The 26,863-nt window shown below is 50.2% G+C and overlaps 1 protein-coding gene and 1 long non-coding RNA gene across 3 annotated transcripts in view; one reads left to right on the forward strand and one right to left on the reverse strand.

Moving 5' to 3' along the window:
• Positions 1-16,890: 16,890 nt before the first annotated feature.
• Positions 16,891-20,610, reverse strand: LOC147369393 (uncharacterized). The gene is made up of 3 exons (XR_015167443.1): positions 20,253-20,610; positions 19,702-19,937; positions 16,891-17,017 (listed from the first exon to the last, which is right to left on the reverse strand). It is a non-coding gene; the product is annotated as an uncharacterized LOC147369393 (long non-coding RNA).
• Positions 20,611-20,654: 44 nt separating this feature from the next.
• LOC147369394 (uncharacterized) overlaps positions 20,655-26,863 on the forward strand; it is a 259,997-nt gene continuing 253,788 nt past the window's right edge. The window contains exon 1 of one of the 2 annotated variants that reach the window (XR_015167436.1): positions 20,655-21,113. The gene's annotated coding sequence lies outside the window, so the exon portion shown is untranslated. The remainder of the gene's footprint in view (positions 21,114-26,863) is intronic. The other variant, XR_015167437.1, reaches the window with a different exon arrangement.

Here is a 26,863-nt window from a genome sequence, read left to right on the forward strand (position 1 = left end):
TTACACAGTCTTTATTTTCCCTTCACATTAGCTTGATAGTATGGCTGGGTATACAACGCTAATTTGAAAATAATTTCCCTTAAGCATTTTGAAGGCTTGTCAATTGCCTTTTTGCTTCTGAAGTTACTGTTGAAAATTCTGATGCCAATTTGGTGCTCCATATTTTTTGTGAAACTTGTTGCTATTTCCTCTTCAGAGGCTTCTAGAAACTTCTTTTGGTTCCCAATGATCTGAAATTGATATTTGGTGGGATTTTTGGTATGATTCTCTTTGCTTTCATTTGCTAGACACTCAGTGAGCTATTCAATCTAGAAAATCATGTCTTTTAGGTAATCTATGAGACTTATTTAGTTTATGATATCTTCCTGTCCTTCTATTTTCTGATTCTCAAAAAAATCTTACATGGTCAGTTGCAGAAATAGCCTCTTCCTCACATCCTTGTCCTTTGCCGTGTAACTTTGTGGTTCTTCCTTCTCTGATTCTGGGTTGAGACATATGGGCTTCTTTGGGCCAGTGGGTTGAGGGTGATCACGATACAGGCAAAGGACTGAAAGCCACATGTGTGAGTGAGCTTGCTTGCTTTTGCTTGCTACCATCACCATGAGAAAAACATGCCCAGGTTAACCAGTGGTTCCAGGAGGAAGATGAGAGACACATGAATCAGAGCCAATCCTCAGCCAAGATCAGCAACCACTCCAAATATGTGAGCAATAATTGCTTATTCTTGTGTGCTACTGAGGTATTGTAATTGTTTATTATTTAGCATTATTGTGGTAATAACTGATATATCTGATTATTTAGATGCTGAATCTCTTAGCGTAACCCTTTAATTTTCTTTTTACTGTTCTTTATGGGAGATTCTCTCAACAATATCTTTCATCCTTTCTACTGAGTTTTTCATTTCTGCTGTCATAATTTCTAAGAACTCTTTGGTTCTCTGCATGTTATTGCTTTGTTGTATCCTATTCTGTTTTCATGAAAGCATCATTTCTTATTACATTAACTATTATTCTTTCAAATTTTGCTCACCTTGCATATCTCTTTCTTCCAGGTTGCTTTTTTATTCTGTTTATTTTATCCTCTATCTTTGATTGCAGAGATTTCCTCTAATGTCTCATAATCTTTGCTTGTCCACTCATACTCACTAAAAAGCTGGTTAGAAGCTTTGTGTATGTGTTGTTCACAAAAAAGCAGTTGTTTTGTAGAACTTCTGACTCTTCTTTAAAGCTAGAGAGATGACCCAGGGACGTCTCCTCCATTCTGCAGCTTTGAGGACATCTGCCAGGCTACCAGCATTCTGGGAATCTTATGGGGGGAGAAGGCAAGGGGTCCCAACATTTAGGGTGTCAACTGTTACTAAATTCCTCTGTTTCTGGTATAGCAGCCCTGTTCTCAGCTGTACTTGGTGTCCCTAAACCAAAGTCCCTTTGCCAAAGTCTTTACAGAATAGACTCCCCCTGTCTCTGTCAGCAAGGAGAGTGTGGTCACCTGGCTTCAGGGAGTTGGAGAGGGGATCTGTGTGTCTCAAAGTGGGTTATCAGGGCTTTCAGCCAGCCCTTTCCCACTCCTGTCTTATCACTCTTTGAATTGCTGCCAGTAGGTTGGGCAAAAAGGTGACCTCACCGCTGTGTTGCTGTGCATTTCTTCGAATAGTAAGGCTGAGCCTCTCTCGTGTGTCATGGCCGTCGTGTGAACTGTTTGCTTTCTGTGTGGTGCTTTATTCTCTCTTCTGAAGGGCGTCCTCGGACCTCAGTTCAATCCTGTTTTTACTCCCTGGGTGTCATGTGTCCTGGGGTCTGGAGGTCTGCAGGCTGTGTGGCAGTGGGAGAGAGGCACAGAGCTGGCGAGGGGGTGGTCCCGAGAGCAGGGTGTGCCCTCCCCGGGTTCCCCCCTCTCCCCTACAAAAGTACGTAATTGGAAATGGGCCCAGCCTTTTCCCCACCTCAGCACAAGCCTGCCACTGACAGCTCCTAGGGATGGAGTGGTCCTCTGGGCTGCTTGACTTAAGGGACAGCTCTGTGCAGGGCCCCATTAGCAGCCAAGTCCTGGGTGATGATTCTGGCACCAGCCTGAGGTTTGGCATTTACCAGGGTTTACATTCCACAAAGACGGTTACCTTTTCTTTTCTTTTTCAACCTTAAAAAAATTGTGAAATATAACACATATAGAAAATGTTCAGTTTAACAAATTATTATAAAGCAAACACCCGTGTAACCACCTCCCTGGGAGACAGTTGGCTTTTAACAACACCGTGGCAACGGGAGCTGGCAGCTTGCCCCTCAACTGTTGGGCTGTCCGTTCCCCTCCAGCCCACCCCGAGTCTTGGGGCCTGGGCGGGGTGGCCCCTGGTCGCTGGAGGTCCACTCAAGGTGTGGAGGCTCTGGGGCAGGGCCCTGAAGTCTAGATGGGGGGTTGAGTGTGAGACTTGTTTTCTCTCAGCCCCCTTCACTGACCTGTGTCCTGACAGACTCAGGGATCACTCAGAACTCAAGAATTTGCGTGGAACCCAGGGAGCAGGGGGAGTCCAGAGACCCAGGGTGCGAAGCCCAAGGCAGGCCTGAAGGCCAGGTCTGGCTGGCATGGGGTTGGGGGCTAACCATGAAGCACTCACCCTCCACAGAGGGACTTGGCCCTCCTGCCTAGCCTGATGCAGGGCAAGGCCATGTGTGTGGGAGGGTTCGGAAGGGACTGCCCTCCGTGTGGGAGATATTCCTCATGGATGAAGGTTAGTACGCGTGCTCAGTCCTCTGGGGTGGGCCAGCTGAAGGACATTCCTGTCCCTGGGCACTGCCCCTCCCTTTTGCTGCAGCAGCCCTGTGGTTCTCCAGATGGGATGTCTTCCCCTGACAGCCAGGTCCCAGGTGGAATGCCCATGTCCATTAAAGTGCAGCCCCTATACACAGGAGACGGGCCTCGGCCACTTGTTTGCCTCCACTTCCTTCCTTTACTGGTTCAGCCCACATGGAGCTCCCCACCATCTTCTAGGCACTGGGTGGCAGCAAGGGGCAGGACAGACTCAGTCACGCTCTCGTGGTGATAGTCTAGTGTTGCACAGTCCAATAGACTTTTCTGGGATGACAGGGCATCTGAGGGGGCGTGGTGCAGGGAGGAGATGGAGGAGACAAGGAAATGGGCACCTCAGGGCCATGGGAACACACAGGGCTTGCATTGGAGCAGTGCTGGCTTGGCAAGGCTTCCTGCACAAATCAGCCCTGAAGGATGCAGATGGCAAGTCAGGCAGAGGGCCCAGGAAGTGTGATCAAGGTAGGGGAAAGGCACATGCCTAGGGCTGGTGAGGAGGGACGTGTGCACTTCTGGAATGGCAGGAAGAGAGCCTGAGGGAGGGGCCGGGAGAAGGGTGGGCACTGGGAGCGGTGGGGGGAGGGTGGAGAACTGGGGAGTGGCACGGAGTCGCACCTGGAAGGACATCTGGGCAGATCTGCATTTTCAGGTCACCCTGGTCGCTGCAGGGCAGGAGAAGCGTCTGGAAGGCAGGACCAGTTAGGAAGCGGCTGTTGCGGTCTACCTGGTGAGAGGCAGAGGCAGCAGGGGGAGGGACAGGACTGGAGGCGGAATCGGCAGGACTTGTGGACGGGATGGATGCTGAGGGGGAGGGAGAAGAAGCAGAGGTGAGGGACCTGGTGCTTCTTGCTGGGGAAACTGGGCAAGGAGGAGCCATCCGCGGAGCTGGCGATGCTGGCGGAGGAGCAGGTGCGAAGGAGAAATGAGTTCTATTGGGGTGAGCTGTGTCGGAGGCTCCTGAGGGCCACCGGTGGGCCTTTGGATGGGGGAATCTGGGGCTAGTGGAGTGGTCCACTCTTGTGGGCCTGCTCGTCTCTGGTTCTGCCCCTAGGCTGTCACTCTCAAGGTGCCCCAGACCAGCCCAGCCTGGGGAAAGGGTGGTCCTGACCGGGGTGTAGCCATAGCTCACTGATGTCTACTTGGGATGTGTCTGTGTACCTCTGTGTAGTGGGGTCTTTTACATACACATTAGGAAGAAGTGGGCTGGGGGTAGAGGAGAGGGGAACACAAAGTTTCAAAGAAGAACTTGTCCCAGGAAGGTGAATTTTGCTGTGTGGGGTTAGGCTCATCTGGGCTGATCCTGGAGCCTCTGGGCGTTGGCTGATGGAAGAAGAGTTGTGTCATTCCCTACGCTCTGCCTCCTAGACTGGTCATGGAATAGACTCACTTTTTGCTCTGACCACCAGCCTGTGGGTTGCCTAATTATTCGTGTTCTTGGGGGACTAGCATCTTCGAGTACAAACTGAAATTCAGTACATGCCAAATCCAGTTTACGCTATTTAGGTACAGTTGAAGCTATTTGGGCCTTCTAGGGTGTCTACCAACTTAGCTGTCCCCTCCTGGCCCCCACCAGCTCCTCCTCCTTGCCATTCTGTGGGCTATCTGGTCTTGGCTTCTGCTTTTGGTTGGGAACGCATGCATTTTGTATTCAGAGGTACAGAAACTGGCCATGTGACACCGGGATAACATGTTCTGCTGAGTCTCTTGGATGGGGCTCGGGACTAAGATCTTAGACTCATCTTGTCCTGATCTTCAGTGGTGACAACTGGGAGAGTCCATGTTGATGGTGAGGACCCAGCCCAAAGAGGGCACCATAGAGTGGTTCATAATCTTGGTCTGTGGCCTTCTGCAACCAGCCACGGCTCCTGACTTGGCCAGGTAGCTAGTGGGGCCAGATGCACGGGCATGGCTGTTCCAGGAAATCCAGCCCCAGGGTCAAGTTTGCTTAGGATGTTTGTGGTTTCCTCTGTAGGCGTCCATCACCCAGGTCTATAGACTCTGCAGTGTGTCCACTGCTGTCCCCTGAGTCACTGCCAGCTGCTCTAGTTCAAGCCTTCACCATTTCACAAATCTCCCTACCTTCTCTGATCTGGCCGACCCTCCCTGGCAGCCGGACCTGATCCTGTGAGTCTTATCTTTGACTTTTACCCAGAGTGTTCCCATCCCTCCATCTCACTCCCCTCTGCACGGCCAATTTCTGGTCATTCAATGCCTGGCATATAGTGTGTATTCATATGTTTCTCAAGTGAATAAATATAAATTAATGTGAATTGAGTCCTTTTGATCTTGACTGTTTATCATTTCATAAGGAAGTCTCTTACTCCCCTTCTTATTTTATGCACCCACACTTCGTGTTAATAAGTGCAGATATGTGTTCATTTGGCCGGACTCTGTATCCTGGAGTTGTGGGGGACCACTATCTGTCACATGCTGCATGTTGGCAAATATTGTTGAGTTAAATTGAGTAACATTATCTTTTCAAACTTAGAAAAGCCAGGGAATCTCCATTAGAGATCAGATACTTTTCCTGATATTTGGATTCTTCTGATGGTGAGATTTTGTGTTTTGATTTTCAGCCCCCGGTTTCATGGAGAAGGTGGCTTGTGAACCTAGAGGATGGGAAGATCTGATCCTGAGATAGAGAAAGTCGTTTCAGGCAGAGAGAAAGTCTTGAGCTAATGTAAGAGGCGAGATGTTTTCTTCTTCAATTCAACCCATAGGTCATTGTCCCAGTGTCCAATTCAGTGGCTCTGAATTGTCAGTCATCTGACTTTGAACTTCTTTCCTGGGCTTAGGTCCCTCTGAATCTGACCTGGCCTTGCTCCCCATCTTCATTTTCTGCTGCTTCTTGTCTCCAACTTTGCTTGGACTGCTGCTCTTGCCTACGATGATGTTTCTCAGGACATGCGTCTTGAAAGCTTGAGCCTTTCCATCTTCCATTGGAATTGTGATTTTTAGCACCTGCACGTTTTGCATCTTTCCCAATGTCCCTCAGCTGCATGTATCTTACAGTTCAACCAACTTCATGCTTCATCCGTCCCCACAGTGTCCTTTAGTTGTTTGTTTATTTGTGAGTCTAGTATATCCTTGTTGCTGCCAGGGTCTGTGGAGGAGTCAAGCGCCTAAGACATAATCTCTGTTCACATAAGGTTCTTGGTCTACCTGCAGAGTGGAGATACAGGAGGAATGGCTACTCAAGGTCTTATGCGGGTCAGAAAGGGATCTGTCAACCATGGCCTCTAGCGGGGAGAATCAGGCAGGGCTTCACAGAGGAGGGAACCTATGGGTTGAGTCATGGCATATGAGGAAGGGATTTAGTCCTGCAAAGTTGAGGTAGAGAAGACTTCCAGGTGGGACCGTCTTGAGGAAATTTAAAGAGAGAGGAGAGGGACTTCCCTGGTGGTGCAGTGGTTAAGACTTTGCTTTCTAATGCAGGGGTGGGGTGTGGGTTTGACTCCTTGTTGGGGAGCTAAGATCCCACATGCCTTGCAGCCAGAAAACAAACAAACAAACAAGAAAAACCCCACAGAAAACAGAAACAGTATTGTAACAAATTCAATAAAGACTTTAAAAATGATCTGCATGAAAAGAATTATAAAAAAGGAAGACAGGAGAATAGGGGCTGGTAGAGGGAGTAGGGTATTAAGCTGATGCATGGAAGTGAGATAGGAGACTGTGTCTGGAAAAATGGGCACAGTCTGTGTTTTATGACGATGGATATGGGGATGGAGAACGCTTGCTGGTGTTGAGCAGTGAGGTGTGTTGCTAATTTTGATAAGTCAACATAAAAAATTAAAGGTGATCAGGCACCATAATGAAGATGATTTGGGGTAGAGAGAAGTGACTGTGGGGGGCGAGGGATGTTGAGGAGAGTGGCACTAGGGGCCCCCAGCACCTGGTGACCCCTGCCTGGGTCTCAGGAATCACAGAGGAATGAGCTTATGGGAGCTTCAGTGACTCCTAGTGACTTCAAAGGAGCCAGCAGAAGGTTGCAGACCATGGGGTCTCCCAAGAAGAGGGGAGGATGTCACCCCATCTTCCCAGGCTGGGGTCAGGCTTTCCTGTTTTACTTCAGACACTTGTATCATTTGAAAATTTTACAGAAATACATGCTACCAATTAAAATGATAAACACTTTGTTCTAACTCAAAACAAGAAAGAAAACAGGGTGCTTGAGGTAATGTGGGTGGTGATGGGACCCAGGAGCTGACCTCTAGGAAAAGGTTTTGAACTGTAGTGGGTCTGGGGTATCTGGTTGCAGGGTGAGATGAGGTGTCTTTAGAAAACCACGGCATCCAGTTAATGCCTGGTTAGAAAAGGGATGTCAGATTTATGATACAAGACAAACTGTCATCACGGATTAAAACACTTCTGCGATCCAAGAGTAACAGTCATTGCTTGGAACATTTGCTAATCTTTTAAAAATTTTACCAATGTGAAACAGATCAACTGCTTGAGACCGGCTTCTTAAAGGTTAGGTTATTCATTCGTGTAGTCACTTAACTGATATTTAATTGATTCATTGAACTGGTCCACTGATAGTAATTCCTGCAGAACCAGAAGGCAAGGTAAAGAAAGTGGGTCCTCAAGAAGGTGGGAGCTACAGAGTTTCACTTTTTATCCCCATGTGGATTAAGATGTTGTAGTTTCTGGGAGTATGAGAAGCATCTTGAAGTACAGCTTGATTTTCATGTTTATTATTGTCAGATTAATGCAAAAGACACTAAAAAAATGCCACTTACAAAGGAAAAGTTAACAATTGTGTGGCATTTTATGGGAGCCCCCTCATTTTATGAGGGTTGTGTGTTTTGGGCTCGCATATATAGAGGAGGAAGGGGCAGGAGGTGGGGAGATATGAAGGGGAAGGCCAGGGGCCAAACCAGCAGGTCCTGTCCTAGGACAGTGATGCCATTGTAAAGTGCTGGGTGCTGGTGAAGTGTGCAGATTGGAGGCCCACCCCCGAGATTTGCATCAGGAAGCCTGGTCTGGAGCCTGGCAGCCCACAGGTTTAGACAGTTGTCTACCCAGGAGGTCCCCAGGAGGACCTGTGACCCCGAGAGAAGGCAGCCCCAGTCTCGTAGTTTCTAAGGATGCCTACTGGGATGCGGGTCTCCTCTGTTTTAGGGCCACACCAGGCCCATCCACTTGGGTGGAGGGAGATTTCCGACCTGACCATCCAATCCCACAGTCATTCCTTCAGTTTTATGAGTTCTAGGTGTCAAGTCCCTGAGCCCTGGGACTCAAAGGCAGGCTTGTGAGGCCCAGGTAGCAGGCTTTGGACATGGCCTGGGCTCTGCAGGGCGCAGTGGCTCCTGGACGGGGAGGCCTTGAAGGGTTGGGAAGATTCTTGGCGCCAAGAGGACTGAACAGGAGCAGTGAGACTCTCCTGAGTCCAGATGGTGGCAGAGGCCCCAGGCTGCTGCCTCAGGACCCTGTGGCAGGCTGCGCTCCATATACCCACACCCTTCAGCAAGGCCCTTTAGTCTGGACCTTGACCAAAGGGCAAGTTGGAAGGTTATGATGCCCTGTAACAGAACATGTGCTGAAAGTGAGTGTTGGAGGAGGTGAAGAAATTGTTGCATCGGTCACCTCACTTTACAGATGGGTAAACCAAGGCCTCGAGAGGAGATATGACCCATGGGGAACTAAAAGGAAGATGGGCTATGAAATCAGACAGAAATGGGTCCTCTCCACCTCTGCCATCTCAGCTGGATGACCTTGAACAGACTGTGTGACCTCTCTCTGCTCCTCTGTAAGATGGGGATGATAATACACGCACCTTAGGCTTTGCTATCAGGATTCAGCATGAGTGTTTTCAGAGTCTGGCACTGTTGTTGATGCCCAGAGCTTGGGTCAGCGGTGGTTAGGCTGTGACTGGCTGCCCGGCCACCCTGTCCAGTGTTCTGGTCTGGGGCCCCCTGCTGCTGGGGCTCCTCGATGCTCTTAGCCTGGTCAGGCCTGTGCTCCAGCGATGATGGTTGGGATTGGGATGTGGGGCACTGAGCAGGCTCTGTTTGCTAACTTTGTGTATTGCTTAATAAGGAAAACACGGCTTGTCCTGGCAATCAGTAGATCTGGCCATATATGGGGAAAAGGAGTAACTTGGATGTGGTCAAGGACGCAATTCTGAGTAATTCTGATTTAAAACAAAATTAAAGACAATATGGAATTGCCACTTTTCTTTGTCCACTGTGGTTATGGAGTGATTTCTGGTTATAAATAGGTAACATCTTGCAGGGGGAACCTTAGAAATAGCTGTGAACTGTTTGGGGGAACAAATCCTTTCCACACTTGAAAGACCCTGGCATAGGGACAGAATCCCTGTGCATGGAGAGAAAGCGTTTTTCAGGCAGGCAGAGAAGACTGAGGTCTTCTGTGGCCCAGCCATCTCCAGGGTAAATTCTAAATCTGGGGCCCTCTTGGCCTCTCTGCACTGGGGCACCCACTGTCTTTCCTGCAGCCGTCTGCTTCATGGTGTCTTCGTCAGCTCCATTCCTTAGCCTTCACTCATCCATTCGTTCATTTGACTCACTCAGACACATCCTGAGCACTCATCCTGCGAGGCAATGCTCCGACTTCCTCCTGCTGGTGGCCTTGCCCCTCTGGCTGCTCTCGGTTCATGGCTAGTGCCTGGGGCTCTGTCCTTGGTCCTTTCCTTTGCTCCCTCTGTGCACTCTTCCATCTCCTCTTGGCCTGATTTCCATAGCACAGCAGTTCAGAGGGGCCAGTCTGCCTGGGTCCAGTCTTGGCCCTACAACTTCCAAGCTGTGTGACCTTTAGTAGGTTGCTCAACTTCTCTGAGACAGTTTCCTCACGTGTCAACTGGAGATGATTGTAGTGCTTACTTCTTGGGTAGTTAAGAGGACTAGTTGAGTTAATCCCAGAAAACTTCTAAAACAGTGCCCAACAGCAGGTCAGCGCTCAGAAACCTTGGTCCTGCTGTTGTTTGCTGATGATGCCCAGTTCTCTCGCTGGATGCCCTCTTTGCCCCGACTGCCATTCTTGACAGGAACAAGGTAGGCGGAGCTCCTACTGTATGCCACCGCATGCTTGGCACTCAGTCAGGGCATGTGGCACTGAGGAGGTCACAGTCCAGGACATGACAAACATTTCAGTGTGTGTCCTGCCCGAGAGCTAGCACTCCCCCACCCCACACTCCAGCTGACATCTTTGTCCACAACCCCTTGCCAAGGCCAGCACCCTCGTGGGGATTAATTAGGGCAAGGGTGTGAGAAAGAGACAAAAAAAGGTCCAGGTTTCCAGCCTGGGTAGAGGATGCTGCCATCCATTCTGCTTCTAAAGTATTTCTTGATTCTTCATCTCCTCTCCATGGTCATGGTCCCTGCCTGGGTCTGGCCTCACCATCTCTCTTCTACCCCTGTGATCTCTCTGGATAAAGCCTCTTCTGCTTCCTCTCATTCATCCTCTGACCTCCCCTGGCCAAAGTCAGGCCAGGCCTGGGGGAAGCTCTTCAGAGGTGGCCCATCCCCCCCTGCACCTGCAGCCTCCTCCTCCTCTGCCTGGGGGAATCCTGTGAGCTCCTTCCCTCCTGTTTGCTGAGAGCCCAGCACCCCCTGCTCCTGGAATACCTGGTCCCGCCTCCTGGGGAGGGAGGGAAGGTGCGCAGGCTCTGTGGGAGCGTGGGGCTGAGTGACCCGTCACATCCCAGCCCTGGCTTTCACCCAGCAAAGCAAAATTACTGAACAATTATTTCCTTGAGTTCTCGGAGGCTCCCCAGGTCTGTCCCTGATCCCTCTCACACACACTGTCGTCACCACTCCTGTTCTGGTCATAACAGACTCAGCTACCTCTTGGCCAGGGACCCCTTCTTGGGCTTGTCCCGTGGGTGCTTGGTCCTTGGACTCCAAGGTTGACTTTGCCTGTTTCCTTGATTGGACCTTCAGAGCTTCCTGAACCAACTGCAGGTACCACTGTGGCCTCCAGCTGACCGATGTGAGCACCCACCCGTCTGGCTTTCTATGGGGGAGTCCCTTCTCCCGCACCTGGCCCCTGTGTGTTTCTGGAGGGCAGGAGTCTGCCTCCTCCTGGTCTCCTCTCAGAGAGGAGCAAGCCCAGAGCTGACACACAGTAGGTCTTAGGCCACCGAGCCTTCCTGCCCATGTTGCTGGCTCCCTGGGGGAGGGCACATGTGTTTTCTCCCTGCAGTTCCATTTTAACCTTTGTTTGAGCAGAGATTTCTATGTTAAGACTTTCTTCAGAGAAGACCTGAGACCCTCTGGGCCAGTCTGTCTATCTGGTCTTTCAAACTTCCTGATCAGGTCCTCCTGCGCCCTGGGTACTTCTTGTGCTGCCTCTTCCCTGACCTGCGTGCGGCCCTCAGTTCTGATTCCTTGTGACCCACGTCCTTGTGTGCATCAAGGGGGGATCCTGAACCAAAGCCTGGACCCGGGCAGCCCATAGATCTCAGGTTTGGTCAGTCTAACAGGTAGACCTTGTGTGTGTTGGGGCCAGAATTTGGTCCTGGACTGAAAATTCTGCCCAAGTGTTGGCCTGGCTCCTGAGCTACTGTATCTCCACGCAGATGCTGGGCCCTCAGTGCCTGCTTGTCAACATGGGGGTGTGGCTTCTTCCCTGAGATGTTGGAGAAAGCCAAGGTATAGCTGCCTTCTGTCCTCCCCACCCTGGGGAGGAGAGGTGGCCAGGGTGTGAGTCACAGGTCCCCTACCCTCCATCCTAGAGCATGGAGGTCATCCCTTCTGGATATATGGAACCTCTTCTCTGAATTGGTCCCCAGGACCCTATCCCAACCACCTTGTCCTTCACACAGTGGGCAAAGTGGAGTCATTCCATTGTTTTCCAAGGGTCATGCTCAACCATGCCCTCCCCTCCCAGACTGCATCTTTCTGCCACTCTTGTGACATTTGATCAAGCAGCCTGGAGCTTCCCAACTCTCTGGCTGGTTTACATGGGTACAGAGTATTCTATGGTTATCATAACTTACTTAATTTTTCCTTCATGTATGTTTGGGTGGTTGTTTCCAATTTTTTCTTTATTATAAACAATATTCAGGGAACATCTTTAGAGGAATGTTTTTGTAGGGCCAACAAGTATGAACATTTATCATGTTGGTACATAATGTCAAATTGGTCCCCTCAAAGAACACTTACACTGCATGAGAATGTGTTTCCATATACCCCAGCCAACATGGGTTTTGGTCCTGTTTTTATTTTTTGCCTTTATGGAAGCAAAAAAAAATTATACACTATGCCTATTTGCATTTGATTTTTAGCGGCTGTTTTGTATTTCTTTTTTAAAAAAATTTAGCTAATTGATTTATCAGATCAGATCAGATCAGTCAATCAGTCGTGTCCAACTCTTTGCGACCCCATGAATCGCAGCACGCCAGGCCTCCCTGTCCATCACCAACTCTCGGAGTTCACTCAGACTCACGTCCATCGAGTCAGTGATGCCATCCAGCCATCTCATCCTCTGCCGTCCCCTTCTCCTCCTGCCCCCAATCCCTCCCAACATCAGAGTCTTTTCCAATGAGTCAACTCTTCGCATGAGGTGGCCAAAGTACTGGAGTTTCAGCTTTAGTATCATTCCTTCCAAAGAAATTCCAGGGCTGATCTCCTTCAGAATGGATGGGTTGGATCTCCTTGCAGTCCAAGGGACTCTCAAGAGTCTTCTCCAACACCACAGTTCAAAATCACCAGTTCTTCGGTGCTCAGCCTTCTTCACAGTCCAACTCTCACATCCATACATGACCACAGGAAAAACCATAGCCTTGACTAGACGGACCTTTGTTGGCAAAGTAATGTCTCTGCTTTTGAATATGCTATCTGGGTTGGTCATAACTTTCCTTCCAAGGAATTTATAATATTGTGTTAATTTCAAGTGCACAGCTTCAGATTATTTTCCATTATAGGTTATTAAGAAATACTGAATATAGTTCCCTGTTTATACAGTGGGTCCTTGCCGGTTATCTATTTTATATATAGTAGTGTGTATCTGTTAATCTCTTACTCAGAGTTTATCCATCTTTTTCCACTTTCCCCTTTGGTAACCATAAGTTTGTTTTCTATGTCTGTGACTATGTTTCTGTTTTGTAAGTAAGTTGATTTGTATTTTTAGATTCTATGTATAAGTGGTATCATATAATATTTGCCATTGTTTACTTCATTTAGTATGACAGTCTCCAGATCCATCCATGTTGCTGCAAGTGGTTATCTTTCTTTCTTTCTTTTTTTAATGGCTTCTTTTACAGATTGCTTGTTCATATGCTTTGCTCATTTTTCTACTGGAGGCTCATTTTGAGGAACTGAATAGTGAGAGCTCTTTGAATGTTTGAAGTGCAGCAACTGGAACTCAGTAGACCAGTTCGTAAAAGTTTGTGGTCAAGTAACTTTGTTGTGTCTTGAAAAGATTTTATTTAACCACATATATTTTTTAAATTAGAAGTTTTAGGTTTCTGTGTGGTTGAACTTTTCTCTTTTATATCTTTTAACTTTTCAAATAATATGCTCAGAAAGCATCCCTCTCCCTTGGCAGATTATTTGCCCATATTTTCTCCTAGAACTTACAAAGTTTTATTATTTATGCCAGAATCTGTGTTCCATCTATAGTAGAATTTATTATAGTTTAGGGATAAATGTATAGATTTAACTATTCCTTCCCTTACACCAACAAAAATTAGCCATCAGTTGTCCTGACACTATTTTTTAAAATTTTATTATTATTATTATTTTTATTTTACAATATTGTATGGGTTTTGCCATACATCAACATGCATCCACCACGGGTGTACATGTGTTCCCCATCCTGAACCCCCCTCCCACCTCCCTCCCCATACCATCCCTCTGGGTCATCCCAGTGCACCAGCCTCAACCTTCCTGTATCCTGCATCGAACCTGGACTGGCGATTTCTTTCTTATATGATATTATACATGTTTCAATGCCATTCTCCCAAATCATCCCCCCCGTTCCCTCTCCCACAGAGTCCAAAAGACTGTTCTATACATCTATGTCTCTTTTGCTGTCTCGCTTACAGGGTTGTTGTTACCATCTTTATAAATTCCATATATATGCGTTAGTATACTGTATTGGTGTTTTTCTTTCTGGCTTACTTCACTCTGTATAATAGGCTCCAGTTTCATCCACCTCATTAGAACTGATTCAAATGTATTCTTTTTAATGGCTGAGTAATACTCCATTGTGTATATGTACCACAGCTTTCTTATCCATTCATCTGATGATGGACATCTAGGTTGCTTCCATGCCCTGGCTATTATAAACAGTGCTGAGATGAACAATGGGGTACACGTGTCTCTTTCCCTTCTGGTTTCCTCAGCGTGTATGCCTGGCAGTGGGATTGCTCGATCATAAGGCAGTTCCATTTCCAGTTTTTTAAGGAATCTCCACACTGTTCTCCATAGTGGCTGTACTAATTTGCATTCCCACCAACAGTATAAGAGGGTTCCCTTTTCTCCACACCCTCTCCAGCATTTATTGCTTGTAGACTTTTGGATCGCAGCCATTCTGACTGGCCTGAAATGGTACCTCATTGTGGTTTTGCTTTGCATTGCTCTGATAATAAGTGATGTTGAGCATCTTTTCATGTGTTTGTTAGCCATCTGTATCTGACACTATTTATTGAATGATCCACTTCGGTTCCTCTAAGTGGAGATGCTACCTGCATCATATTCTGAATTTCCATATATGTGCTTGTGTCTGTTTATGAGTTTTTCTCCTGTTTCATTGGTCTGCTCACATTCATGTTTTTTTTTTTAATTCATTTTGAAATTTTTAATTTTTAGAGTATTTATGTATTTGGCTCCCTCTGGTTCCGGCTGTGGCACATGGGGCCTGTGTTGCATTCTGCAGCGTCTGCCGTTGTACTGAGCAGGCTCTGCAGTTGTAGTGCATTGGCTCAGTAGTTGTGGTCTGTGAGCTTAGTTGCTCTGCAGCACATGGGGTTTTAGTTCCCCAACCAGGGATCGAACCCATGTCCCCCGCACTGCAGGGCAGATTCTTAACCACTGGGCCACCAGGGAAGCCCCTGCATTTCTGGTTTTAAAAGCACTTTTGTTAATAACTACCAGTCATTGAGTTCCTCCTGTGCTTCAGGTACTTGACATACTTGATCTCCAGTCTTTCCTGACATCCTACAGGGTGTAGGGACAATGGTCCTAGTGTAGCCAAGGCTTGCAGGGTAGATGAGTCGCAGAAGGTCAAAAGGGTAGTAGGTGGATTAGCCAGGAATCAGACCCAGGAATGCTTGCCTGTAAGTCTGGCACTTCCCACCACCCTGTCCTGCTCTGGTGACCCCACTCCGCACCGTCTGGGGCATGTGGGAGAGGTGGCTTAGAAAATACCAGCTGGAAGGTGACTGTCTCGCTTCACATCATTGAAAGCGGAGGCCTTGGGGAGTGGAGGCTCTCTTCAGACCCAGCCCTGGTTAGAAAGAGCTGAGTCTGGGACTCTCAGCTCACTGACTCTGTATCCCCAAACCAGCGTCATGACAGAGCTGACCTGTTGGCCTGCTCATGGGCTTATCCATGCCCGGTCTCCGAGCTGTTACAAAGATTCCACTGCAGACACAGCTGATGGGCAGTCTCCCTTGTAGAAGAAGGTGGGTGTGGTGGTGCGCATTGCTGAACTGATGGGAATTACATGATTCTTCTGCGTCTTAGAGCTGTAGGCTAGAGGGTTCCTAAGAAGTTACATGGTCCAGCCCTGCCAGGTTTAGATCAAGAAGCTGATGCCCAGAGAAGGGACAGAACTTTCCTGGAGTCCCTGCTGTGGGGATCTTGGGCATATTCCCAAACCCACACCCTGCAATGAGATGTGTTGAGTAAGAACCCCAGCTGGAACTTGGCTCTCAGGGACAGTGGTAGGAAGGTGTCAAGTCAAACCCCAGCCTGGTCTCCTGGACTCTGAGATGGCCCTGAGGGCAGGTCTTGCTAAACCCCATGGAAGTGTTGTGGGATGGTGTGTGGCCTTCTCCCAGCCTACGATCTTTATGGCTGACACCAGGGGAATTGTACAAGAGTGTGATAAGCATCGCTGTTGAGATTGGCACCTCTTGGTAGTGCTTTCTGTGCCCCAAGTATTGCCTGCTGGCTGCTTCCCATGGGAGAAGTGGTTCAGCTTCAGACTGCGTAACCACCTAGGCCAGAGATGCAGTGTATGCATGGGCACACACGCACATACATACACATACATGCTAGTCTTTGGAGTGCTCGTGTCCCCACAGTGCCGTCAGGGCCAAGCCCCAGAGTCTCTTGTCCAGGGTCTGTGGGTTCTGATTTTCCACTGGGATCCTGGGCCATCCTCTCTTCAGTGCTTTTGCCGTTGCCCACCCTGCCCTGCGGTACTCATGTCTCCTTTCTCTCCATGTGTCAAAACTCTGGCTGAGCTGTGAGGCTCAGCTCAAATCTTTCTCTGGCTCTTTTTTTTTTTTTTTCTAAAGATTTTTTTGATGTGGACCACTTAAAAAATCTTTATTGAATTTATTACAATATTGCTTCTGATATGTTTTGGTTTTTTGACCATAAGGCATGTGGGATCTTAGTTCCCCAGCTGGGGATTAAACCTGCAGCCCTGGCATTGGTAGGCGAAGTCTTAACCACTGAACCACTGGGGAGATCCCTCCCTGACTCTTCTGTAGAGTCTTCTGTCCCCAGCCTCATGCAAATCCCAGCTCTCTCCCTCTTCTGAATGTTGCTAATGTTCTTCTGTGTCATCCACATGGGACTGGAGCTTGTACTGCCCTGGGACAACTCTTCTATAGAACTCTCCCTAACAGCATGTGTGGCTGTGTTTTCATGAGATGAAATCTTGTTGATCCGCTGAGGCAGTAATCTTGTATTTCACAGTGCTGTGTACTCTCATCAGAGTCTGGCACACAGTAGGCCCTCAGGAAATGTTGGTTGCCTGGTGGATTGGAATGAGCCAATATGTAAACACAAACGGAGACGCTTTCAGGCCTCAGTGGGTGCTTGCCTGCGCTTGCTGGCGGCCAGTCGAAGGCGTGAAGTGGGCTTGCTCAGCCCTGTAGGACGTGCACCGGAGAAATGCTGAGATGTGGGGATTAGGGAGATAATGCAGACCTGGGGTTAAAAGGCTGGCAGTGCTTTATTCCCCTGTGAGGGGGAAAAGGGCCTTTGGGCAGCAGGTGACAGGGGAGGTGTGAAGTGGCGCTCCCAGTGAGGCCTCGGCAGGAGACCTTCGCTGCCGTCCACCTGGGAGGTTCCTAGAAGAGATGGGTGAGGAGTTTGGCATGAGGTGGTGGGATGTAGTTCATTCTCAAACACTCTCTTTGGGCCCAAATAGTCCTCCTAGCCAGTCCTAGGAGCTCTCAGAAGACTGTCCTGGGCATGGGACACATTTTCCCCTTTTTCGACCCTAAAGGGATGCTGAGTGCTATTTGAGGGCACCTTCTTGAGTGAGAAGTACAATGTACTTGCCGTTCATTTGCTTACTTGTTTATTCATTTTGCGTTGGGCCTAATGATGTGATGCTGACCTGCTGAAAGATCTGAGTGGGGGTCCCCTGCTTACAACACTGAAGCAGCTGGTGACTGTCTCCTGCGTGGGTGACAAGTTAAGGTCATGCTCTCTGTCATCCAGGATAGCACCCAGGCTCCTCGGGCTGGCATGTGGTGGCCTCCGCCCCCAGCTCTGTAGACTGCTGTGGCTCTCCTCTGTGTTCTCTAGAACTTCCTCGAGCCCTGCTGCCCTTCTCACATTTCCCAAACACACTGGCTGCCTTGCACCACCATTCTTCTGCTCATGTTGATTCCTCTGCTTGGACCCGCCAGGTCTCCTGCGCTGTCAGGATGAATGAGCCCCAGGCATCCTAAATAGAGCCCTGAGTAGACACATGTAGGAGAGAGCATGGAGTCAGGCAGTGTGTATGCATGCTGAGTCATTACATCGTGTCCGACTCTTTGAGACCCTGTGGACTGTAGCCCGCCAGGCTCCTCTGTCCATGGGATCTCTCAGGCAAAAATACTGGAGTGGGTTGCCATTTCCCTCTCCAGGGGATCTCACCAACCCAGGGATTGAGCCCATGTCTCCTATACTGGCAGGCTAGGGAAGCCCAGAGTCAGCTAGATATGGATTCAAATCCTGCCTTTATCTTCCTGGCTTGGCATGTTACTTCCCTGGGCCTGTTCACCAAACAATAGCACTGACCTCACAGGGCTGTTGGCGGAGCTGAATCGAGGGAGGTGGTGCCTGCCCCTTCTCTCCCTGCTTCCGTACCATTCTCAGTGTGCAGCCTGGAGATGCCTCCTCCTCCTGGTTATTTGTCTTGGTGAAGCCCTTTTGTTCAGATGGTTACTGAACACCACCGTGTGCCAAGTGCCCAGCACTGGGAGTAATTTTTGTTTGGTCATCGGCCACCAAAGAGTTGTAAGAGCCCATACTTGGCTCCTGGGGGAAATGACATTTGCTCTGACAGACTTCCTGCTTGGCTTCCTTGGTGGCTCAGACAGTAAGGAGTCTGCCTGCAATGCAGGAGACCTAGGTTTGATCTCTGGGTCAGGAAGATCGCCTGGAGAAGGGAATGACAACCCACTCTGGTATTCTTGCCTCGAGAATTCCATGAACAGAGGAGCCTGGCGGGCTACAGTCCACTGGGTCACAAAGAGTTGAACACGACTGAGTGACTAACACTTGCTGAATGTAGGAGGCTGAGTGAGAGGTAACTTGGAGAAGATAGGAGGGAAGAGAGTTCTAGGCAGAGGGAGTAATGGGGTGAGTGGGACCCAGTTAGTAATGAACTATGTGAAGGTATTTATCCTAAGAGCAGTAGGAAGGGTTCTATGCCAGGCTGGGGTCTTGGTCACTTGTGCATCCCCAAAAGCAAAAAACGGACAGAGAAGGACCAGAGGAAGCTGGGAGACCAGTGAGGAAGGGCAAGACAAAGGCATGGCTGGTTGGGGTAGGGGCTGTGGCCATGGAGAGATCCTGGAGGTGAGGTTCGTCAGTGTGGTGAAGGCTGGGTCCTGGGCAGTGGGGGGAGAGGGAACAAGGACTCCTGGGTTCCCGCCTCTTCCACTGGGATGCATGTATGTGTGGGGAGCAGGGTGGTAGCCACGGAAAGATGAGCTTGTTTCCTTGGATGTGTAAGCTCCCTGAAGCAGGGATGGGCCCTCACACTCCATGTCTCTCCCATGGGCCTTTATGCCCAAGAGGATTTCAGAAGACTTGTTCCTGGTTAAGGTGAGAAAATTACCCCTGTTCCCCCATCGGTCAGCAGACTTGACCATGGACACACCCCCTTGGACTCCAAGGCTCTCTGCGTTGGGGGGTCGACCCTGTGCTCATCTCTTGGAGGAGGCCCAGCCCCTCCTGGGCGCTCCCCGCTGGGACTGGTGTGCCGAACCTCCCTGTTCTTAACAGGACTGACTGGGGTGGGTCTCCCACCGCCTCACTGAGGCAGGCCTGGGTTTGGCCGCCCTCCCGGCTGTGTTGTATCCAGTGGGAAACATTTAGAATATGTGAACGTAAGTGGCTGCTGGAGAGAAATCTACAATTTCTCCTATTATTGGGAAAGAGCTAGGCTACCATAGGCTACCAGATGTCCTATGTCATATAATGGTATGTTTTATGGCAAATGAAAATATATATAAAATCTGTACCCAGAGAGCTCCCTACTTGCTAAAAGGGGGCTAGATCCTTCTTTTTATTCTTACCCTTTTCAGATTTTTAGGCAAGAATTCCCTTTCGGGCAATGAACTTATCTGCCAAGTTGGGGCCCAGGGGGAACCCTTATGGGGGACTCGTAAACCCCGTCTTTTGAGGAAATCTTGGGGCTGAGGCCACATTCAGCCCCACGTGTTTACACAATACTCTCTCTCAGCTCTGAGGGGCCATTAGAGTTAATTGGGTGAATAATCTGTGTTTAAAAAGTCCCCAAATACGTATTTACATAATCCACGCTTTGCCCAAGCCTGCTCAAGCCTATTTGTGGGATCTGGAGTGGATCTGGGCTGAGCGTCTTCCTCCCGTGCTTCTAGAGCAGCTTCTCCTGTTGGTGACCATCCTTCGGTGAGGACGGGGATAGGCAGGCTTCCCTCCTGGCTGATGGCGTGGTGGGGCCTATTAGTGTGGGGTCTTCCTGAGCCTTGGCCAAACACGTGTTTTGGATCACTGTCCTGAGAGATGCTGTATGGGGAAAGAGGTTCCACGGTTCAGTAAGTTTGGGAAGCACTGCATCTTATCTCCTCTCTTGGAGATTCCCTGTGCTCATTATTCCACCAGGACTCCAAGAAGTCCTACAGTAGAGAGGTGGATTTAGCTGTGTCTAAATCCAGCTTCCTTCAGATGTTATCTGATCTCAGCATCTCCATCCCTAACTCTGATGAATAGCCCAAAGAACTAGCCTTCTGTAGAAACACATTGGGAAACAGCAATCCACCCCCACTCCGTCCTTTTTTTTTTTTTTTAAACCAGGGGGCACTTCGAGTTCTGGCCACCCACCCAGACATTGTGTGTACTGCCTTTGGTCGAGGCCCTTGTGTGCAGTCATGTTGGCTGTGCACACACAACCCCCAAGAATGCTTTTCACATGACCACAGCCTTGCTGGATCTTGGAACAGGAAAGACTCCAGGCATTAGAGGCAGACCCAGGGTGTTGCATGGAGACACGGCATTCTCAGTTAGGGAGCCCTTACAGCCTGCCCACTCCTGTAGTTCTGTGCCCCGTTAGTTGCTGGCATCCTTTCTATAACATTGTCTGTATGGGTCACTCCAGCCACAGGAATTCTCTGGGCTGGTTTGGGCACCAGGAAGGATGAATTCAGATACACTCAGGCCAAGCCTGCTTCCAATAAAAGCTGAGCACTCACCCTCGGGAGTAGCCCTGCTTATCTGTCTTCATGAGGTTCTCAGTCTTGGCTGCACATGAGAATCACCTGGAGAGATTAAAAAAAAAAAAAAATCCTGATGTTGGGTCAGAACTCTGATTTGTTAAATCAGAATCTGGGTGGGTAAGAAACCTGGCTCAAATAAATGGTCAAGCTTCCAGGTGATTCCAATGTGGCTCCATGAGGAGGTGGAGCGCAGCCACGCTGGAGCTTTGTCAGGAGAGCTGGCGGGGTAGGAAGGGGAGCAGAAGTTCACGGCGCTACTCCGGGCTCAACCGCGACTGCATGAAGGACCAGACCGCCCACCTTCTCCAGTCCTGCCTGGGCAGCCCTCTGCAGTGTGGCAAGTCCCTGGGTGAGGAAGAGGAAGCGTCCTGCCGTGTTTACCCTAGGGATGCCTTTGTTGGGTGGTCCTGAGAAGGATGACGGCCAACATTACCGAGCAGGGTGTCTGCTGTGGGCCAGGTACTGTAAGGTGAGTTGACTCATTTAATCCTCACATTCCCCATGAGTTAGGATTCCTGGTTATAGATGAGGAAATGAAGGCACAGAATGGTTATGGAGGGCACCCAAAGTCACACAGATTCAGAAATGATGGAGCCTTGGTTTGAATCATCCCCGTGAAGAGTTCTTGGTGCAGTGCTGGTGAAAAGCCTTCTTGTAGTTCAGGAGCTGTGTGAGGGGTGGTGTGGCTGGGGCTGGGAGAAGAGACCATGTGTGTGTGTGTGTTCTCTGAATTCAGGGATGGACATATTTCTGCTTGGGCTGAGGGGAATGGGGTGGGCCTGTGGAGGAGCAGAATCAGTGGGGGTGCTGAGCCAGCTCCCCCGAGCCTCACAGCTGGCTGTGACTACTTCTTCCCAACTGAGTTCAGTGGCATCCAGTTGGAAGCTTAAAACCAGCCAGTGTGAGCATTTGCACCATAGAAATCGGCAAACACTACAAATCAGATTTTTATTTACTTAGTTTCTGTGAGAGCTGGCTCTTACACATTAGCTAGCACCTCACTCGACCCAACTTTTTAAGCTCAGCACCATTGGATTGAGGCTAGTGGGTGAAGCTAGAGGCTTGGATTAGGATGGGGGAGAAGCCAGAGGGCAGGGTGAGAGAAGTGGATGAGAAGCTGTGCAACAGAGTAAATAGTTCTATCAAAGGAAATGAAACGAGAGAGGCAAACACGCTTCCCTGACTTAGAGCAATACGGTGAAGAAGCATGGTGAGTGCTGAGTAAGTGTTAATTTCTCTTAAAATTGGGATTATTGGGGAGAAAACTAGCAACACAGACTGGAATGGAAATGAGGGGAAGGGAAGGGACCATTCCTGAAAGATGTGCAAACTAATGGGGAAGTTCTGCCCCACCATGCAGGCAATGAGCTCAGAGAACCAAGTTGCAGCTTGCAGTCCTGGGCCAGAAAGCCAGAAAAGCATCCTGAGTCTGCCTTTGGGAGCGGGCAGATAGGGGCTCCGGCAGTGAGATGGTTAAATCAGAATAACAAGGGGTGATTTATCTTGCAGCCCCAACATTCCCTTGCTCACTGCTCCGGCTGGCCCTGATAATGCTCCCGGGTTGCAAATCTACCTATTTGTCAAGTCCCTCTCCACAGCCGGGCTCTCTCTGGCTGCTTGCATGGTTTATTAAAGAGGCGTTTGCTACCTGTCATCTCAAACGGCCTCCTTTATCCAAAACAGAATAATAGAGATATCTCCCTCCAGGGACTCGGGATGCAAATGCCCGAGGACAGGTTGCCAATTTGCTGCGTGTATTAGGAGAAGGAAGCTGTCAAGGGAAACGGCCAGGATCCAGGCTCTTCTAACAAGCTCATTTCTGGGTTGAGGGGAGACCTGGGCCGCTCGACTTTAGATTACGTGGGCACGCGCCTCTGCTTTCCTATGGACAGCTGTCAGCAACGATCGTTTCTCCCCGGGAAACAAAATTGGCTTTTCTCCCTGCTTCCCCTCCCCCAGCTCATCCTCGGGTAGTAGGGGGACCCTGCCAATAACTGTCAAGAAGCCGTCCAGCTGTGGAGCTGCGCCTGCATGAGGGGAGCTGCGGGCAGCGGGTGCCTGCTCTGCGGCGGGTCACCACGGTTAGCAGGCTGGGGAAGTCGGTCTTGGCTGGTGTTTGCTGCGGTCCAGGGGACGGGGGTCATTTTCTCCCCTGAGGGAATCTAGTCAGAGCAGCCCGCCTATGTCTGGTGGGCACGGGGCAGAGATGCTTCTCACTCTACCCACCTTGTCCCTCCCAGGATCTCATCTTAGAAGGAAACACAGGCTTCCTTCCTGCCCCAGAATCTCCCCACACTTGGCACCCACCACCTTGGCTCTGGGATCACTCAGTGTGATAGTTGGGGTCTAGTGCTTTCTGCCCCCAGGAAGACTCTAGACTCTGAGAGGACACAAGTGCAGAATTAGGGAGCCCACCAAGAAGCTCCCTGCAACTCCGCATTCCTCCGAGCATCCCTCCCTCCGGGTTCACAGGTGAGGAGGCTGTGGCCCAGGGCCTCCCTGACAGCTGGTGAGTGCTGGGCTTTGAACTTGAACCTGGGGCAGGACTGTTGCATTTCCTGCATGGCTGTGCTCGGGACCGTGCTGTGTGGAGGATTCACAGCCCAGGAGAAGTAGCTTCCATATCCTGTGGGTTGTCTCCAGTGTCGTGGCTCTGTGGGCTCAGGCTGTCCAGCCAGCTTGAGGGGCCTGTCTGTCTCCACTCCTGATGGTGGGAGGGGACGGCAGAGTCTCACTTGAGTGTGTGAGACTCCTGGATCCCTAAGAGTTTCATGATCAGCGGGATCTCTCTTCCCCACCATGTCCTCACCTCCATTCCACCCCTCACACTGCCTTAAGACTGTGTTACCCCAGAGCAGGGCCTGCAGTTCACAGAAGTGTCCTGGGAGGGTGGCGGCAAGGGTTTATCCTTGAACTGGGCAGAGGTGACCCCAGTACATGGAGACACCTGTTGGACCTGTGCCGTGACCCAGAGCCCAGAGCTAGCCAAGGAAGGCAGAAGTCAAGGGCCTTCCTTGACTGGAAGCCAGACCACGCCTTGGGGTCTTGGAAATAACCTCAAGGAAGGGGTCAGGGCCCTGTGGGCAGTTTGGGTGTCTGTATGAGGCAGGGAGGCCCCCGTGAGCTGGGGGCACCATGGAGCTGGCTGGCTGCATGTTTGCCAGCTCCCCGGTCCTCTCATATGTTTTGGGTAGGTGCTCAATTCAAGCGTGTTGGTAGCCTGCCCCACACCTTTCCGTTCCCTGGTGTCATCTTTACCTCTTGGGACCTCTCTTAGACACTTACCAATGCTGATGGGGCTCCAAGTGTGTGCCAGTACCATGCCTTATTGGCAGGTCCACCCTCCACGTCTTAGCCCCTATTCCTTCCCAGATGTCAAGATTTCCTTCCTTGCCTGTTGTACTCAGGCTTCTCTCTGAGTCTGACTGACTCAGCCCCACCTGACCTGTTAGTATCCTTGTTTTACAGAAAACTGACTCTCAGAGAGGTTAAGGTCAGAGCAGGATCTGAGCCCAGCCATTCTGCCCCCAAAGTCTGTGTTCTTACTCCTGGAAGGGCTGCATGTTGACTGTGGCAGCGCTTTGGGCTTAGAAGTGAGGACTCTGTGTGCTAGGAGGTCTTGCCAACACACTGTCCTGGTGTGACTCTTCTGTGAAGAGGGTCTAAGATGCTGCATCTGGCCACAGCTCAGGGCTGCCTGAGGGTGGGATGGGAGGATAGAGTGGAGGAGGACCTGTAGATCTTTCCTCTGGGATGGCGGGGGGGGGGGGGGGGGGCGGGCATTGCTGCTCTTGCCTCAGCCTGTAGGGATGCTGGACTAGGGCTGGGGCCCCAGGCTGTGGTTATGAGCTGGTCTATGGAGTTGCCAGTGCCTAGATATCATGCCCTGCAGGGCTGTGCCACCGTTTCTGGCCAGCTGTACAGCAGGGAGACCTGCTGTGGATCCCTCTGCACTGCATGGCAGGATTGCATCCACCTGCCAGCCCAGTAGCAGCTGCCCATGGAGTCCATTGAGGGTGGAGATCTGGGATTCCTTGTACATAGTCTATGCTTCCTAGAACACACTGTCAAAAAGGCAGCCTCTGGGTGAGGAATGTCAAGGCCAGAAGGAAAAAATGGAACATTTGTGGGGTTCTACCCACAAATGACATTGGTATGTTGGGATTGTTCTTCAACGTGAAGTGGGACCTTGGGCACCTCACAAATTCTGAACCTGGGTTGTCTCAGCCAGTGCCTGACACGTGGTGAGCAATCACGGTTGTCTAATGACTCTGTCAGATGGGAATGGTTGCTATCTCAGAGGCTGGTAGGGGGTGGAGTGAGATGGAGTGTGGAAAGCAAGTGGTATGCAAAAGGCTTTAGGTGCTCAAAGCCCTCCTTTTGGTAGGTGGAGTTGGGGGAGCTTGGCACCTGGCCGCTCTCATGGTGCCTCTTGCTTGCCTCTCACTCATCTGCTTTCCCTCTGCTCTGGGACTCTGAGACCTTGCTCTAGAACACAAGACACTGTAATTTCTCTAGGGGAGATTCCCCAGGAGCAAACTTCGTGAAAATCTTTGAGTAGATGTGTGAATGCCAGAGCAGGAAAGGCCCTTAGAGGCATCATGGAACCATGGAATGGCAGAGATAGCAGAGCCAGGCAAACCTGAGTCTCATCCCAGCTCTACTGCCTAATAGCTGTGTGGCCTTGGTTAGCCCACCGCCCCTCTCTGAGCAGCCTCCTCAACAGTTCCTATCCTTGGAGGCTCTTGTGAAGCCAGAATGAAGGATCTTTGCAAAGTGGAGAGCTATATTTGTATTTATTATTAACATGGTAACATGGTAACTGTGTTAGGAGAAGCTGTGTTGCTCATGATATTTTCCAGTCTTCTTGTTCCGCTGAGGGGGCATCTAGGGCTCAGGAAGGAATGAACGGGGTGAGAGCAAGAGAGCTAGGTCTTGGGTTGAGAGACCGGTCCCAGGTGCTCTCCTGCCTCTGTGCTCTGGAACCACAATGGGGTGGGAGACAGCGGTTGTCAATCAGCATCCCCGAGTCCTGGTATTCATTCCCCACCAATGGTGAATAGGTCCTGTTTGTCAGAGGGAGCTGGTCAGCCAGAGCCAGGGCCTACTTGGAGGTCCTCTCTGGAGCAGATACCCCAGAGGGGAATGGACCCGTCCGCAGGGCCTGGAGAGCTCAGGCTGGCAGACGTCCTCTGTCGGGGCCTAGGGAAGCCAAGCCTGACTTAGAGAGAAGGCATCGTGGCTGAGTTTGTGCATTTTAGGAGAAAATCAGCCCAAATAACTCCCAGATTCAGACTCAAGCTGTGCAGGTGAAGAAGGCAGGTAGGAAATTACAGCCACTTGAGGCTTTCTCTCCCAGGGACTTGATTAAAGCTGAGGAGTGTTGGAGCCAAAATAACTGGGAAAAGTGCTCTTTGATATGTTCATTTGGTTTTAATTTGCGGGGGGGGGGGGAACACAGGGCAGCCCCAGCTTGTTTTATTTCTGCTTCCTTTTAGTGTCTTTCACTTGGCTCCTCTCTCCCACTCCCAACCCCCTCCCCTCCTGGAGTTTGTGAATTTCAAGGTCAGCTGAAAGTCAAACTTTACCATGTCGGTGATGAAATGCAAGCAGATGTGGCTGGTTGGGCTGATGGAGGCCACACCCTGAGAACCATGCTCAGTCCTGTGGGTGATGCCTGGCAAAATGAACAAAGTCTGATCGCTTACAATCCTGGGTTTCCATCTCGCAGATTCGGATTTCAAAGTGAGGGCCAATCAGGCATGTGTTTACCTAGGGGGGTTGAGAGAAGTGATGCTGGCTAGGACAGGCATGGCTGCCTCATCCCCCTTGCCCGTGACTGAGAGCCAGTGGATGGGTGCCAGAATTTGGGATTGGCCTTTGGCACATGGTGCTGGCTTTCCCGGGGACCTTGTCTGCTGGCCCTCCTTGCTAGTAGAAGGGTTTGGTGGATTTTGGTCACAGCCCATGTCCGTCAAGTTGCCCTTGCTCCCCCCAAAGTGCATTAAGCCATTGGCAAATCCTTGCCATGTGACCAACGTGGTGTTGGCAGTGACCTCAGGGTGAAGGTCGATCTTTGGCTGGGCCTCCTGGCATCACCCACACCCCTCTGTGACTCAGAAAGTGGCCCAGCTGGCTGCTTCCTGCTGCAGCATTCTGGCAGATACGATCAGATGGTACAGAGAGGAGCGGTTTCTGATGTCCTAGCTGCTTCCACCA

Source organism: Bos grunniens, chromosome 7, assembly GCF_055505025.1.
Source record: "Bos grunniens cultivar Pamir isolate PY7600 chromosome 7, Bosgru_T2T1.0, whole genome shotgun sequence".
Classification (NCBI taxonomy): Eukaryota; Metazoa; Chordata; class Mammalia; order Artiodactyla; family Bovidae; genus Bos; species Bos grunniens.